Source organism: Nicotiana tabacum, chromosome 19 (genome assembly GCF_000715075.1).
Source record: "Nicotiana tabacum cultivar K326 chromosome 19, ASM71507v2, whole genome shotgun sequence".
Lineage (NCBI taxonomy): Eukaryota > Viridiplantae > Streptophyta > Magnoliopsida > Solanales > Solanaceae > Nicotiana > Nicotiana tabacum.
This window is the reverse complement of record NC_134098.1, coordinates 75,450,870-75,467,543: the sequence shown is the minus strand read 5'-3', so window position 1 is coordinate 75,467,543 and position 16,674 is coordinate 75,450,870.

Sequence of the window (16,674 nt, the reverse complement as noted above, 5' to 3'; positions counted from 1 at the left end):
GTAATCTCTTAAAATCAGATGTGTGTCTTGCTTCTAAATTGAACGTTGGACTTAATGAACTTTGTATTTGGTTCTGCTTTATTAATTTAATCGTTAGGAGCATGTTTAGGCCGACCACACTTGGGTAGGCAAACCTTAGGTTTTTGTTTCATTTTTTATTCGAGGTGAGAGGTCGTTCCCTTTAGTTTATATTCAGGGGAATGCCCCGTGAATTTTGTATATATTTTATTCGGGGTATGCCCCATAGTGAATGTAATTGGAGGCCATGACGGACATCGTAAAGTGAGCATAGTATATACTTTTAGTATTTTCACTCTTATTTTATTTTATTTTCTTTTTTTTAGGTGGGGACAACCTCGAGCCTCTTGTGTGTTTATTTTTCTTTCGTGTGTTTTTGCCTCAATTAGAATATTCTTAAAATCCAATTTGATCAAGTATGCAACCGTACTAGTTATGGGACTCGGGGAATGCCTAACACCTTCTCCCCGAGTAAAATGAACCCCTTATCTAGAATCTCTGGTACAAACTGGTTTAGAGTCAAATATATTTTTAAGAGAAAATTACTTTTAAATGGTGACTTGGCACACCGAGATTATATACCAAGTGGCGACTCTGAGAAAATCCCTTTTAAACCAGTGTTTTGTCACTTTCTAATTGAAAACCATTTCGAGCTTTACAAATCACTCTTATTTATTAAAGAGTATTAGTGAGGTGAAAAAAGGGGTGTGACAACTTTGGCGACTCTGCTGGGGAGTTGCAAGTTCGAGCTGATACTGTGATCTTGTTGACCTTTTAGAATACTCAATTGAGGCATTTTTGTGTTTTTACACTTTGTTGCTTAGTTGCTAATTGTTTATGTGTTTACCATTTTACTTATTTGTTACTGTTTTATAACTGTCATCATTTGCATAACTATGAGTCTTCTTTCTGCAACAAATCTTATAGTACGCGTCGCGTACACGAAGTCTTTGTTGAGTCACCCTTATTTTAGGAGGGGGAGCCGTCAGACGTATGGAGTGGGTGGAAATCTTGAAATGGCCCAAATAATTGGAACAAAGTCCTCTCTTTTTTATCCCCACCAATTGGACCGAAGTCCTCTAATTGCATATATTCTATTACAATTTTCATGTTTTCATTTGTATTTTTCTTCGCTTGAGTTGGCATGATAATCTGTTTTTGAGTGCTTATCCTACTCCAATTTTGTATAAGTGCATCATCATACAACACTTCCCTTTTAGCAACTCGAATCGAATGCCATATAGCGACCAACCAAATTTAGTTGTTATACTTCTAAACTTTTTAATAGTAATTGGGAGTCAAATAAAATATATAAAATCATAGCTCGAGAGATTCTCTATTTCCCTACATAAGATACACCAAAAAATTCAGGACTTTGCTCAGCTGATGAACAGCAAATCAGGAGCAAGTTGGGGTAACGAATATTTGGCATGCTTCTTTTACCAGTTTATTATCACAGAGGTGGAAGTGATCCATTGCTGTATGTAAGAAGAGCTAAGGCAATGATTGACAAGAAAAAGTTATCACTAGAGGGCCCTTTCTCCTACTATTATTACTCGGGGCTAAGGTACACTCTATTTAGAGATAGGCAAATGGGTGGGTTAATTCGAGTTGTCATTACTACTGTTTATGTTTGTGGTGTGTAGCTAGCTAGCTTGCTCAACTACAGAATAAGTTATTTTTCGGAGGTCCGAACAAGACTTGTTCTCGATGCAAGTTTTGTTTGAAACTTGTGGGGGCTCAGAATGACCGGAAGCTTTTCCCAAAATGTTTGTTTAAATATTTTAAGAATATCATTTTGCCGAGGCTAACCTTTGAATCGATTTGAAGTTTTGAAGGCCTTATGTTTTGATTACAAGCTTCGGACGTCTCCGAGCCGCTTTTAGGGTGGCCGTAGCCTTTTAGGTTTGGGCACTGCCTAATAGGTCTTGTGCCTCTGGATTTTGATAACCCGAGCCGTCTGAACTTATCAAGGAAGGCAGTCCCCGAGTGGGGTAGCCCCTTGGGCTCGGATAGGGGTGGCCCTTGAGCTCGATAATTCTCGGATAGTAATAGTCCTTAGGCTAGATACTTTTAAGAAGCAAAAAATATTTGTTAGCAAGGTAGAAACTTTCTTTCAATTCTGTGCGTAATGTACAAGATTGTATAAAAAGCTCGTATTGCGACCGATATGACCTATGCGGGCACAGTTCATTTGACTGTTTGGCCCTTACAATGAATCCTAACTACTGAGCCTAGACCGATCGAGCACAAATTTTTCTTCATTGCTAAAAATTATGACCCGAGGGTTATGGCCCCCCAGTATTCGAGGTCGATCGTTGAGAGGGCTCAGATACTATTGACGTGACCATCGACTTCGATTCAAAACTGCTCTTCAATTCTAAGTTAGCACGATCTATTGTTGCCTCGTTAAAAATCTTGCCGGAAAAACCATTTAGGACAAAACCGGTTCAAGAGAAAAAGAGTGCAATGCGTGCTTTCAAGCCTAACAACTACATCATCCTTTGGATGTTGTCTGCAAGTGTTAGTCCAATTCGCAATATATATATATAAGAATAAATGGGGTCACGTTCTAGTTATTCGGTAGCTGCTCATCGTTCCCTGCTTCGAGTTTGTACGAACCTTTATCGATAATCTCGATAATTTGATATGGACCTTCCCAATTCGGCTCCAGCTTCCGTTCGCTCGGGTTCTGGGTGATCAATATCATATTTCTTAACACTAAGTCTCCGATATTGAAGTGTCGGAGGTTGTCTCTCCGGTGGTAATACCTTTCAATCCGATTTTTCTGGGTGGCCAACCAGACGAGGGCGGCCTTGCGCCTCTCATCTCGTGCTCATGGCGTCACCGTTCGACTCTTCGATCGCATATCGAAACCTGAAACTTGATTCTCCTACCCTGACCGGTATTAGTGCTTCGGTACCGTAGACTAACGAAAACGTGACGACTCCGATACTAGACTTTGAGGTCGTATGGTATGCCACAGGACTTCGGACAAAATTTTCTTCCATTTTCCTTTGGCATCGGTCAAACTTTTCTTAAGGTTTTGGAGTATTGTCGTGTTTATAGATTCTGCCTGCCCACTAGGGTGATAGGGTGTTGACAAGATCCTTTTGATCATATTGTCCAAGATCCTTTTGATTATATTGTCCTCGAAATATTTGCTTACCTTGCTGCCGATGAATTGTTTTCTGTTGTCATATACGATCTCGACCGATATGTGGTCCCAAATAAAATCAATAACTTATTTTTCTCTGACTTTCTTAAATGCCTGAGCTTCAACCCATTTAGAAAAATAGCCAGTCATGAATAATATAAATTGTGCCTTACCGGGTGTCCATGACAGGGGACCGATGATGTCCATTTCCCATTTCATAAATGGCCAAGGTGACAAGGTCGAATGTAGTAGCTCCCCGGACTGATGGATCATTGGTGTGTGTCTCTGACAACCGTCGCATTTTCACACAAACTCCTTCTCATATTTCTCCATGTCGATCTAGTAATAGCCGGCACTGATTATCTTCCGAACCAACGATTCAGCCCTCGAATGGTTCCCGCAGGTACCTTCACGAACTTCCCTCACAACATAATCGATGCCTCCCAATCCCAGACATATGGAGAATGGAACATTGAACATTCTACTGAACACAGTGTTATCTTCGTGCCGGCTGAACCTGGCCACTTTCGTACGCAAATCTCTCGGTTCTTTACCATCCGAGGGTAGCTTCCCGGTCTTCAGGTAATCTATATACTTGTTTCTATAGTACCATGTTAAGCTTGTCGAGTTTATTTGAGTGTGACCTTCTTCCACTACCGATTTCATGAGTTGTACGTCCGTTCCCGAGCTGAATTCATCGTCGTTGTAGACATGTAATTTTGACCCTCCCTGAAAGTTTACACCTTTTAATGCTTAGTATTGGTTTTAGGTGTAGTAACGCTATTTTGATTATTTTTGACCTTTTTTCTTTATTTTATATTAAAATTGAAAATTACAAAAATATTTTATTCTATTTGAGTTACTTTGTATTTTATCTATATATTTTTATCTATTTTTACTTTTGATAAAACTGAAAAAAAAAAGAACACAAAAGAAAAAGGTCACATTAGCTTTCTTGTCTTTTTCTACAACAAACTTGGGCCCACACGTATTTCTTGCAACTTCCTCTCCAAGCAAAAAGAATAGATAAAGACAAGAGAGTCAAAATAATTGGGAGTGGAGATAGAGGGAACGAACAGAAAAACGAAGATAGGAACAGACATAGCAACAGAACGGAGACGAGAAAAATCCCTAAGCGCCGAAGCCTCTCATCCTCTCTAGAGCTAGCCACCTTCTTCCGTTCTCAAGCCAAAATAGCCATGTGAAGCCACCAATTTCTTCCCTCAAACAACACCATGTAAATTCAGTTTTTCTAGCATTTTAATTGTTTCTCCTTCATCCAAGACCAGCCATAGCACCACCAACGTGCTACTGCTCTACCGGTGCCGGGTTACTTCCACCACATCACAGCTCCGTCAAACTTCGCCCAGAAACCACAAAATATCCTCTGTTTTCTTTATATGCTTCCATTTTAATTTATTTTCTCCTGCAAAACAAAAGCTAAAAAATAAATTAGAAGTTCAGAGGCGAGGTTCGTCGAGGTTTCATCAGCGGGGTCTCAGGTTCGGGGTGTCTATTTCTCGGTCCAATTTGAAGTTCATAGTTTGATTTTGCTGTAATCAAAGGAAATCGGTTCATTATTAATCAAATTTCAAAGAGCATTTTGGCTTCCACTTGAGGTCCACTCTCTTCTGTGTTCTTTACTTAACTGAAATTATCTTATGTGGGTGATCTATATGTTTGTTTGCCTAACATGCTTTAATCATTATTACGTGAATGACTTATGATTTTATTTAGAGATCTATTTGAGTTGATTAATTTTGATTGAATATATAATTGTACATGTTGAATCCCTGTTTTACAAATCTATATTGACCCATGAAAGAGAAAGATAAATTGATTTAGCAAGTGAATGAGTTTAGACAAAAGGCTTCAACAAATGGGTTGCTAGACGAGAATTTTAAGGAGGGGTTGGATTAATTCTGTTTGATTGATAGTTCTTGTTTGGACTGATAACAAGTTGAATGTGACAAAGCTCGATGACATAGGCCGTGAGGGGTTAATCTCTTAAAATCAGATGTGTGTCTTGCTTCTAAATTGAACGTTGGACTTAATGAACTTTGTATTTGGTTCTGCTTTATTAATTTAATCGTTAGGAGCATGTTTAGGCCGACCACACTTGGGTAGGCAAACCTTAGGTTTTTGTTTTATTTTTTATTCGAGGTGAGAGGTCGTTCCCTTTAGTTTATATTCAGGGGAATGCCCCGTGAATTTTGTATATATTTTATTCGGGGTATGCCCCGTAGTGAATGTAATTGGAGGCCATGACGGACATCATAAAGTGAGCATAGTATATACTTTTAGTATTTTCACTCTTATTTTATTTTTTTATTTTTTTTAGGTGGGGACAACCTCGAGCCTCTTGTGTGTTTATTTTTCTTTCATGTGTTTTTGCCTCAATTAGAATATTCTTAAAAGTCAATTTGATCAAGTATGCAACCGTACTAGTTACGGGACTCGAAAAATACCTAACACCTTCTCCCCGAGTCAAATGAACCCCCTTATCTAGAATCTCTGGTGCAAACTGGTTTAGAGTCAAATATGTTTTTAAGAGAAAATTGCTTTTAAATGGTGACTTGGCACACCGAGATTATATGCCAAGTGGCGACTCTGAGAAAATTCCTTTTAAACCAGTGTTTTGTCACTTTCTAATTGAAAACCCTTTCGAGCTTTACAAATCACTCTTATTTATTAAAGAGGGTTAGTGAGGTAAAAAAAGGGGTGTGACAGATTTGGCGACTCTGCTGGGGAGTTGCAGGTTCGAGCTGATACTGTAATCTTGTTGGTCTTTTAGAATACTCAATTGAGGCATTTTTGTGTTTTTGTTTCTTTTGTATTTTTACACTTTGTTGCTTAGTTGCTAATTGTTTATGTGTTTACCATTTTCCTTATTTGTTACTGTTTTATAACTGTCATCATTTGCATAATCATGAGTCTTCTTTCTGTAATAAGTCCCGTAGTACGCGTCGCATACACGAACTCTTTGTTGAGTCACCCTTATTTTAGGAGGGGGAGCCGTCCGACGTATGGAGTGGGTGGAAAGCTTGAGCAGCCGCCATCGACCATGCGCTTCCCCGAATTACCTTGTTAGTGAACTCCAACGTAGGTCAGCCTTTAGTGTCCCTTTGTAGGAAGCCTATCCAAATTATGTCTAATGGGCTCGCCAACCCAAAAGGACGTTCAATCATCCTATGTGCTAAATGTTGCATCTTTGAGGGTAAAAATATTATTTAGCAGACTGATATTTGGGAAAGAAGGGTGAAAAATGAAGTAAGAGAGAATGTTGATAGTTTCTTTTATCACTTTTGGTTTTCTTGTCCAATTTTCTAAAAGATTAAATCCAAAAAGATTTTACACTTTCTTATCATTTTTCAAAAAGACAAAAAAAAAATAGTTTTCTCTAAATTAGTTGATTTTTTCCAAAGTCCTCTCCCATTCCTAATCCGGCCGAACTACGCGGGTCTGATTCTCACCAGATGTGAGATACGTAGGAAACCTTTATCGGGTCCGGCCCCAATTTTTAAAAATCCAAAAATATTTTTCTTTAATTCTTTCTTTAGAAGTCTTTCATTCGAAAATTTCAAAAATTGAAAGTTTTCTTTCGGAATTAAAATAAAAACTAAAAATTCAAAAAAACAAATCCTTTCTTCTTTGGAAGTCTTTCTTGCAAATATTTCAAAACCAAAAAAAATATTTTCTTTCATTTTTAGATGACTTTCTTCGCAAATTTTCAAAAAAATAAAAAATAAAAATCCAAAAATATTTTCTTATTTTAGATATTCTGATAGTCTGATTTTGCATAAGAAGAAAAGAAAAAGAAAAAAAAAAGAAAAAGGAAGTTGGTTTATTTAGTCTATTTCCGATCTTCCAGAACTACGCTTTGTCTGATTATCACCGGATGCGAGATACGTAGGAAACCTACATCGGGTTCAATTGAGTTAAAAAAAAGAAGAGGTTTTTCAAAATAAAGGTTGACTTGTGACAAGTTTGGAGTTGAACAAACACCATTCCGATTTTATTCAACCAAAAGCAATATTGGCCAGAAATCACAATTCAAGTGCTTTCAAGACCTCACCCATCTTCTTTCAATCCATCTTCACATCAAAAGATAACATAGACCATGTACCACTTGATACAAACCGTCACTTCCCTTCATGCCCTAGCCCTTTTTGAACACTTCAAGGTCTTGATTAATTAAGAGGATTCATCGAGCTGATTCAAAGTGGAAGATACCAATGTCTCTTGATCTCAAATGCCAATAATAATACCCTATGACCTTGTCCAAGGGATTAAAGAGTAGTTCATATCTCAATCCTATATCGTGCTAAAGGAACTTGTTTGTGGTTTTAATTTGGTCATTCTTTCAGATAGACCGGCTCAACCAGGGGTTTTGGATCGTGTTTTACTTGTCTTGTTCAACCTCCATGTCCTTTTCACCTCTCTCTTAAATGCAATATTTTACCCTTCCCCATTGTTCTTGCATTCTCCTTCTCATTCACTATAGTTCATCATTTTCTAGCCTACTAAATGTCACATGCGTCATGACCAGTGGCAAGGTTTGGATATTAGCAAAAGCTTTCTGGCAATGAGTCATAAGATAATGAAGTTTCAAGGAAAAAGATTATAATGAACTTCACATTCAGAAAGAGGCAGGTTTTTGAGCTAATGATAAGCACCTCAAGGACTCAGTGGAAGAGAGAAAATTTGCAGTGAAATCTGAAGTAGTTTTAGTTCTATCCTTCGGATGTACGATAATACTTCAGGATATTCCAGGTTAAATCATTTTGAAATATGTCTTGAGTTGGCATTTTTAGAGTTGAAATGACGAAAGGCTATTTTTCTCCTATCCAAACACTAATACCACTTGTCAGTCCTTTGAGCCTTAATATATTTCTCTTTCAGTGGTAACCCTCTTTTGGAATCAAGTGCCTGTCAAGGTTTAGAATCATCCCCGTTTGAATGTTAATATCCAAGAAAAAAATAAGAAAAGGTAGAATGAAAAAGAAAAGAAAAACAAAGAAGGAAAAAGAAAAAGAGAGAGATCTCCATACCATGTAGTTCTTTGAACTATGTTCGACCTGATTCTTGTTACCACAAGATACGTAGGTAGCCTTACGGTTCGGTCGCTCCAAATAAAATATTTCATAATCCCACGAAGTCAAGAGTAGGGAAGGTTTTTAGAAATTCCATTTCAAAAAGAAAAGAAAAAAAAAGAAAAAAGAAAAAAACAACTCAAAACTCAAATTCTCTTGTTTCAGAAACTGGGGTGAAGTTTTTAGAGTGGATTCCAAAAGTTATAAATAAAGTAACCCCGTCATTACAATTTTGAGCCACAAAAACTTTCATTACGGTCCAAATAAAAGTCCTTATGAGATCGATTCCTGAAAATGCCAAGTCAAGCATGTTGGGAGCTTATCAATATTTTTGTGAAAATCAATAACGATTGAAGGGGTAGTCAATTAGCCAAGCTAAGAATTGGAAGCGGCAATGAATGGGAGCAAAAAGGAAAATGAAAGAGACTTGTCGGTGAAAACCTTTCGAGGCACTACAAGTCGAAATGTTGGGATATATGTGCAACAAAATGTCTTTGAAGAAAACATGAAACGTCCGCGGAACATTTGGAGGAGCAAAGTAGTCAAACTCTTCAATGTTAGGTAGGGATTTGAAGAGTCAACAAGTTTGAAAAGATGGACAAATCAAGTTATTGGTATAAATGCATGTCACATTCCTTTGCCTTATTCTTCATTTTAGATAAGCTCTCCTTCTTCTCAGTGGAATCTCATCACACACTACTCTCTTTGATTTTTACTTGTGCATTTGTTCTTCTTCTTTTGCTCAAGACAAGCAAGAAAGAATTTTTAAATTTACCACAAAGAGGTCCCAAATTAGGAAGGCAGATGATCAATTTTGAAAATCAATGTGAAAGAGACGATCAATTCGGCAATCCTAGTAAAGGGAAATGACTTGTTTGATAATTCAACTGAAAAAAATGAATTAATTTTGGAAATTTGAGTGAAGTGATAGGAATGAACTTGGTCGAATCCCATGGGCAAATCACTTTGGATCTTCTTTGAAACCAATGCAAATCAACCCTGGCAAGCCAAGTCAAATAACAATGCTTAAAAGTCAGCTTACAAGTTTGTCACGAGTCAACCAATTTTTTTAATTAAAAAAGAAAAAAAAGAGAAAAAAAATCATGTGTTTGTTTTAATTGACGCATAGGCTGTTTGAGAATCTCATTACCCCTGGGTATTTTCTTAGTTGAGAAGATCATTACCTCATAGGAATTTTTTCTAGTTGAAAAGAACCATACCTCCTAGGCATTCTCCCTAGTTAAGAAGAATCTTTAGCTTTCTTTAAGTTCAAGGGTCCCGTCTGGAGCTTTCTTTAAGTTTAGGGGTCTCGCCTAGAGAATAGGGTCAGTTTTTAGTTTTTCTTAAATTATTAATCTTTAGCTTTCTTTAAGTTCAGGGATATCGCCTGAAGAATAGGGTCAAATTTTAGTTTTCTTAAGTTGTTAATCTTTAGTTTTCCTTAAAGTTTAGGGGTCCCGCTCGGAGAATAAGGTCAATTTTTAGTTTTCTTAAGTTTTTAATCTTTAGTTTTCCTTAGTTTAGGGGTCCCGCCTCGAGAATAGGGTCACTTTTTAGTTTCCTTAAGTTGTTAATCTTTAGCATTCCTTTAGTTCAGGGATCCCGCCTGGAGAATAGGGTCATTTTTTAGTTTCCTTAAGTTGTTAGTCTTTAGTTTTACTTGAGTTCAGGGGTCCCGCCTGTAGAATAAGGTCAATTTTAGTTTTCTTAAGTTGTTAATCTTTAGTATTCCTTTAGTTCAGGGGTCCCGCCTGGAGAATGGGGCAAGTTTTAGTTTTCTTAAGTTGTTAATCTATAGCTCAGGGGTCCCTCCTGGAGAATAGGGTCAGTTTTAATTTCCTTAAGCTATTAATCTTTAGTTTTCCTGAGTTCAGGAGTCCCGCCTGGAGAATAAGGTTAGTTTTTAGTTTTCTTAAATTGTTAATCTTTAGTTTTTCTTGAGTTCAGGAGTCCCTCCTGGAGAATAGGGTCTGTTTTAGTTTGCTTAAGTTGTTAATCTTTAGTTTACCTTGAGTTTAGCAGTCCCGTCTGGAGAATAGGGTCAGTCTTTGGTTTCCTTAAGTTGTTAATCTTTAGTTTTTCTTGGGTTCAGGGGTTCCGCCTGGAGAATAGGGTCAGTTTTTATTTTAGTCAAGCTCAGTTTACAGTTTTCCTCAAGATCAAGCTCAATATCATATCTAGGAGACGCACTTCCTAGTTCTGGTTCATCCTAGCTTCACCCCTATATAACGACCCTCGTTTTACTTGATAGAACCCCGTTCCCCTAAATACAACTTTACGTATTTGCTTTTAATGATTTATGACTTGCGGGGATGGTTGGTTCGGGATTTAGAAAGGTTTGGGTTGAAATCGGAACACTTGGTTCCTTAAGGTTGGCTTGAAAGGCCAAGTTTGACTTTGGTCAATATTTTTAGTAAACGACCTCAGAATCAGGATCTAACGGTTCCAATAGGTTCGTATGATAATTTTGGACTTGGGCGTATGCTTGGATCGGGTTTTGGATGACCCAAGAGTATTTCGGCGTCTAATAGTGAAAGCTGGTTCTTGAAGGTTTTAGAAGTTCTTTAAAATTTGGTTTGGAGTGGGTTTTTGTGTTATCTAGGTCCGAATTGAATTCTAGTATCGGGAGTAGTTCCGTAGTGTCATTTAAGACTTGCATGCAAAATTTGGTGTCATTTAGAGTAGTCTAAGCATGATTCGGTGCATTCGGAGGATTTGAAAAACTTGAAGTTCAAAGTTTGATTCAATTTGGTTTTGGGGTATGATTCTTGGTTTCGTTGTTGTTTTTTGCATTTCGAGAGTTCAAGCAAGTTCGTATTATGATTACAGACCTGTTAGTGCCTTTGGACGGGGTCCCGAGTGGCTCGGGTGAGTTTCGGACTCCTCGGAGCAGAGTGTGAGAAACCAGAAATGTCGAGTTCTAGTTTCCTTCTTCGCGATCGTGAAGGGACCATTGCGTTTGCGTAGAAGAAGTTAGGGCTAGGGGGAAAAATTTGCTACGCGTTCATGATAGCTAGTCCGCATTCGCGAAGGTCTAGGCCAGTGACCTTCGCTTTCGCGTGAGGTGACTCGCGTTCGCGTAGAGTAACTGGGCTGGGCTGGGGCCGCTTTGTTCTTCGCGTTTGTGAAGCAACCCTCGCATTCGCGTAGGGTAGGCCAAGCTAGCCTCCGCGTTCGCGAAACATTGACCACGTTTACGATGAAGGGTCTTCAGGGACTTAGGCATTTTGGGGTCATTTATTACACTCTTGGGCGATTTGAGGGCTCTTAAGGAGGAGATTTCGACCTAGCTTTGTGAGCTTCGAGTCGTTTGGCATCAAATTTGGAGGTTTGAGCGCGTTCTTGAATTGGGAAGTAGGCTTTGAGGCGAGGTAAGTCTCCTTTCTAACCTTGTAAGAGGGAATTAATCCCATAGGTGAATTAAATAAATGTTTGTACCTGATTATGGGGGCTACGTACGTACGGGGTAACGAGAGTCAGTACGTAGCTACTATTATGCTATTGTCCGGGTAGTTTAGGACCCGTATCATGCTATACTTGGTATGTTTGTTGATAGCATCAAGGACAAGGATAGAGTTTTGGAAGCTCCAAGGCCATTTACAAGATCTCAAGCTAAAGAGTTGCACTCTAAGGTTGCTGGACTTCAATGGCAAATAAAGAAACTTTTAATTGTAGAGGAAGAGCTCAAGCCCAAAGTAGATGAATTATCCAAGTTTTACAATTATTTGGTGATCCAAATTGAAGTCCAAGAGGAAGAAGATTGGGCCACCAAATCAGCCCTTGAAGTCCACCAAATGGGCTCAAAATGAGCTTAAAAGAGGTCCAAAAGGGGGTGTTTCAAAGGGAGCCCAATTGGAGTCCAAATCAATGGCCCAAACTAGTAGTTTTAAGGTCCAAATCTGCCCCAAAGGGATTTGGCCGCCCCCCACCTAATTGTAATGACTTTTCTTACTCCTTAGCAATCACCCTACCTAATTGTAATGACTTTTTATGCCTTAGCAACCACCCTACCTAATTTTAAGGACTTTTTGTGCCTTAATACTCCTATAAATAAGGAGTTCTTCTCATTCATTGAGACACTTTATTGTTGATTAAGTATATCATACTTTGAGAGTTCTTTTGAACCTTTGTTACTTGTGCTTTGAGATTTATCTTTCAACCTTTACTAGTTCATAGTTCAAGGTAGTAAGATTACTTCTCTATTGTGATATCTTTGATTCCTTTGTGGTATTCTTAGAAGGCGATTAGTACTAATTATTAATTATTGTCTCAAGTTACTTGTAAAGCGGTCAAGATCCGAATCTATTATTTTGATTTGCTTTTAAGTAAAGGCGTTTGATTTCTTCAATAAATCAAGACGTTGTTGCTTTGATCTTGTCAAGGCTATAGAACTTGCGTTCTTGGAAGTTCTTGAAATTCTTTCCTTGAATTTTCCCATATCCTTTATTTTCTGCCCTTTAGTTCTAGTTGCTCAATTCCTTATTGTTATTGCTTCCGCATTCACTTTTCAAATTCTTACTCTAGTTTGGATTCCCGACCTTGTCGTTATCAAGTGGTATCAGAGCGGTTCTATCAAGATTTCATTCTTGATAATTCTGGGGATTTCTTGAATACTAAGAGCGGAAAAAAAAATAAGTTAAAAAAAAAACAAAAAAAAAAAACGAAAATCAATTCTCCAGGAATTTTCTTTTGTATCTAATTTGTTTCCAAAAACTATCAAAGGAAACAAGAAGAGGGGATCCCAGATTTCAAAGATAAGACAAAAATTTAATTTTTCTTACTCTTTCTAATCTAAATATATAATCATTTCCTTTTTGTTCGTGTCTTGTTTCAACCGAGCCTAATAGTTCTAGGATTTGGTTTTTCTTTCATTTGTTCCCCAAAAATCTATATTTTACTACTAAGAACTTTATATGAGTTGGGTTTAACTATAAATCTACAAAGTATTTCGTTCAAAGGTTATTTCAAGAGAGATAAAAAGGCAAAGTGTGTGTGAGAATAATTGAGGAAAAATTCAATTTTCTGATACAGTTTAATTATTTAAGATATCACATACAGGTAGTGATGATGAACGGAGAGTTCTTCAAGAAGCCGAAATCAAAGCAAAAAATAATTTTACCTTGCAAGCTATGCATCAACAATTCGAAAGGTGGAATTTGCAACTCCAAGAGATGAGGGACACCATTGCTGAGCAAAATGATATAATAGCTAAACTTAGAAGGAAAAATAATGTTAGGCCCTAAGATAGGAGAAATGTACCCCTTGCTCCCATTGTAAATCAAGAAAACCCAATAGATGATTTTAATGACATCGATTTTGATAGGATGGGAAGAGATAGGAGGGAACAAAGAGGTAGAGTAGAAGATGATAATATAAGCAGTATAAAGATGAAGATGCCATCTTTCAAGGGAACAAGGGAGCCAGACTTGTACCTTGATTGGGAGAGAAAGGTTGAAACCATATTTGATTGTCACAACTACTCTGAGGGTAAGAAGGTTAAACTTGCTATTGTTGAGTTTTCTGACTATGCTGCTATTTAGTGGAAAAAGCTTACTAGGGACAGATTGCAAGAAGGACAAGCACCAATTGCTACTTGGGCTGAGATGAAGAGGGTGATGAGAAAGAGATTCATACCATCACACTTTCAAAGAGAGCTACAACAACGCCTTCAAACATTGAAGCAAGGGTCTATGTCTGTGGATGAGTACTTTAAGGCTATGGATATGGCTATGATCCAAGCTAATTGTATGGAGGAAGAGGAGGCTACAATGGCTAGGTTTTTAAATGGTTTAAATAAGGAAATAGCTGATGTAGTAGAATTACAACAATATGTAACAATAGATGAGTTAGTTGATTTGTCTGTAAAGGTAGAAAATCAAAATAAAAGAAATCAAGCTAGCTCATGGAAAGGTCGGTCAAAAACCATCTCCAAGAAGCCATGGTCGAATCAAGAGATGAAGAGTTTTTCTAGACCTCAAGAAGACAAGGATAAAGGTAAATTTGAGAACAAAGAGGGAGGTAAAACCTTTAAACCTACACCTTTTACACCTTCTAGTTTATTCAGTGTCATAAATGTAAAGGAAGAGGACATATGATGCATGAATGTCCAAGTAGAAGAAACATCATTCTTAGAGAAGATGGAGGATATGAGAGTGAAAAAAGTGAGGGAGAAGAAGAGGGATATGTGAGTAATGATGATGATATAGAACTACCTAATGATGGCATGATTGGGGTAGTTAGGAGGATTATGACTATCAATTTGGGAAGCAATAGTGAAGAACAAAGGGAGAATATATTCCATACTAGGTGTGGGATAAAGGGCAAAACTTGTTCTATGATCATTGATAGTGGTAGTTGTGCTAATGTAGTGAGTTCATACTTTGTGGAAAAATTGGGATTTGCATGCATGAAACACCCTACTCCCTATAGACTCCAATGGTTAAATGATAGTGGTTAACTAAAGGTAAACAAACAATGCATGATTTCATTCAATGTTGATAGATATGAGGGTGATATTCTTTGTGACATAGTCTCTATGCAAGCTTGTCATATCTTACTGGTTCGTCCTTGTCAGTATGATAGGAATGTTTTTCATGATAGAAGGAAGAATAGATATTCTCTTGAGCTAAATGGCAGGAAATTTACTCTTGCACTTTTATCTCCTTCTCAAGTGTTTGAAGATCAAAAGAGATTAAGGGAAACAATGGGAAAACCAAGAGGAGGGATAAAAAGTGAGCTTGAGGAAAAAGAAAAGAAAGGAGGCCAAGAGTTGGAAAAAAAGAGAGATGGTCGAGAGAAAGAGAGAGAGGGCAACAATTTGAGAGAAGAGATCAAAAGGGGCTTGAATGAAAAAATAGAAAGTCTTGGTGAGAGGAAAGAGGCTAAGGAAATAAAAAAAAAGAGTTTTTATATAAAAGCCAAAGATTGTTTAAATGCAAGAAAAGAGGGGTTGCCCATAATATTACTTATTTACAAAGAAGTTTTGATTAATTCTAAGTTACTAACTTCTTCTTTGCCAAGTAGTATTTCTTCTTTTTTACAGGATTTTGAAGATGTCTTTCCTGAAGATATTCCTAATGGATTGCCACCTTTACGTGGCATTGAGCGTCAAATTGATTTCGTGTCTGGATCACAAATCCCAAATAGGCCTGCTTATAGGAGTAATCCAGAAGAGACAAAAGAGCTTCAAAGGCAAGTTGAGGAGCTGCTTGAGAAAGGCTTTGTGAGAGAGAGCATGAGCCCTTGCTCTGTTCCCGTCCTATTGGTACCCAAAAAGGATGAAACTTGGAGGATGTGCGTGGATTGTAGAGCAATCAACAAGATAACGGTAAAGTATCGCCATCCTATTCCTCGTCTTGATAACATGTTGGATCAATTACATGGATCCAAAATCTTTTCTAAAATTGATCTAAAAAGTGGTTACCATCAGATTCGAATGAATCCTGGAGATGAATGGAAAACTGCTTTTAAGACCAAATATGGGCTTTATGAGTGGTTAGTTATGCCTTTTGGCTTAACTAATGCACCTAGCACTTTCATGAGATTAATGAATCATATCTTTAAGGATTTTCATGAAAAATTTGTTGTGGTGCACTTCGATGATATCTTGATCTTTTCTAACACTTTAGAAGAGCATGTAGAACACCTAAAACAAGTTTTTGAAGTTCTTAGAAAGCAACTCTTATTTGCTAATCTTAAAAAGTGTACTTTTTGTGTGGATCATGTGATTTTCTTGGGTTTTGTGGTTAGTTCTAAAGGATTTGAGGTTAATGAAGAGAAAATTAAAGCAATAAAAGAATGGCCAAAACCTAAGAGTGTAACTGAAGTTAGGAGTTTTCATGGACTTGCTAGTTTTTATAGGAGGTTTGTGAGAGACTTTAGCATCATTGCTTCTTCTTTAACTGAAGTTATTAAAAATGATAAGATTTTTACATGGGGAAAAGAACAAGATGATGCTTTTAACTTGTTGAAAGAAAATTTATGTTCTGCTCCATTGTTACAATTGCCTGATTTTTCTAAATCTTTTGAAATTGAATGTGATGCTTCTGGCAAAGGAATAGGTGCTGTTTTGATGCAAGATTCTAAACCTATTACCTACTTTAGTGAGAAGTTGAGTGGAGCCACATTGAACTATTCCACTTATGACAAAGAGCTATATGCTTTGGTAAGGGCTTTAGCCACATGGCAACATTACTTGTGGCCAAGAGAGTTTGTCATTAAAGCTGACCATGAATCCTTGAAATACTTGAAGAGTCAAGGTAAGCTTAGTAGAGGGCATGCTAAGTGGGTTGAATTCATTGAAACTTTTCCTTATGTAATTTCTTACAAACAAGGGAAAGAGAATGTTGTTGCGGATGCACTTTCAAGAAGGTATGTCTTAGTTTATACCCTGACTTCTAAATTGAT